Here is a 1,527-nt window from a genome sequence, read left to right on the forward strand (position 1 = left end):
CTTTGGTAACCATAGTTTGTTTTCTATGCCTTTGAGTCTGTTTCTGTTTTGTAAGCTCACTTGTATCATATTTTAGATTCCACATATAAGTGATATCATATGATATTTGTCTTTCTCTGACTTACTTCACTTACTATGATAATTTCTAGGTCCATCCATGTTGCTTCACATAGCATTATTTCATTCTTTTTTATGGCTGAGTAATATTCCATTGTACATATGTACCACATCTTCTTCATCCATTCATCTGTTGATGGACACTTAGGTTGCTTCCATGTCTCGACTATTGTCAAATAGTGCTGCTGTGAACATTGGGGTGCATGTATTGTTTTGAATTAGACTTTTTGTCTTTTCTGGATATATGCCCAGGAGTGGGATTGCTGGATCATGTGGTAGCTCTATTTTTAGTTTTTTAAGGAACCTCCATACTCTTCTCCATAGTGGCTGCACTAATTTACATTCCCACCAACAGTGTAGGAGGGTTCCTTTTTCTCCACACCCTCTCCAGCATTTATTGTTTGTAGACTTTTTGGTGACAGCCATACTGACTGGTGTGAGGTGATACCTCATTGTAGTTTTGATGTACATTTCTCAAATAATTAGTGATGTTGAGCATCTTTTGATGTGCCTCTTGGCCATCTGTATGTCTTCTTTAGAGAAATGTCTAACTTTTCTTCCCATTTTTTGATTGGGTTGTTTTTTTGTTATTGAGTTGTATGAATGTATATTTTGGAAATTAAGCCCTCATTGGTCGCATCATTTGCAAATATTTTCTCCCATTCCCTAGCTTGTCTTTTTATTTTGTTTATGGTTTCCTTTGCTGTGCAAAAGCTTATAAGTTTGATTAAGTCCCATTTGTTTATTTTTGCCTTTATTTCTATTGCCTTGGGAGACTGACCTAAGAAAATATTGCTACGATTTATGCCAGAGAATGTTTTGCTGGTGTTCTCTTCTAGGACTTTTATGGTGTCACATCTTATATTTAAGTCTTTAAGCCATTTTGAGTTTATTTTTGTGTATGGTATGAGGGAGTGTTCTAACTTCATTGATTTACATGCAGCTGTGAAGTCCAGAGATACAAATTATACATAACAGGAGCTATTGGTCAATACACATATGTCTCCTTTTTTGCCAAAATATAATATAAAGCAATTTTATTATCTAATACTATTCTGGCTAAAGAATCTAGGGCCTAGCTGGGAGGCTATAGCATGAGCTGCCTTGTTTGCCACTACTACTCCTGAAGTAAGAGAAAGGTTTCACAGTTACGAGAGGAGACCTTGAGACCGTAAGGTTGCAGTTGACAGCTGCTAGCAGATATTGTTTTGAGAACATCTGGTGGTGTCCTTGAGTCTGATACTGTTTAGAAAACTCAAGTTCTCAGTAGTATAGTAAAATAGTCTGAAACCACGTCCATAATGGCCATCCAGCTCTATTTTGGATGCCTGAACCACAGTTATTCCATTTTTTTTTTTAAGTAATCTTTTCTTCAGTGGTTAAAGCAGACGTACAGTGTATGTTTTGTAG

Source organism: Lipotes vexillifer, unplaced genomic scaffold (assembly GCF_000442215.2).
Source record: "Lipotes vexillifer unplaced genomic scaffold, Lipotes_vexillifer_v1.1 scaffold1156, whole genome shotgun sequence".
Classification (NCBI taxonomy): Eukaryota; Metazoa; Chordata; class Mammalia; order Artiodactyla; family Lipotidae; genus Lipotes; species Lipotes vexillifer.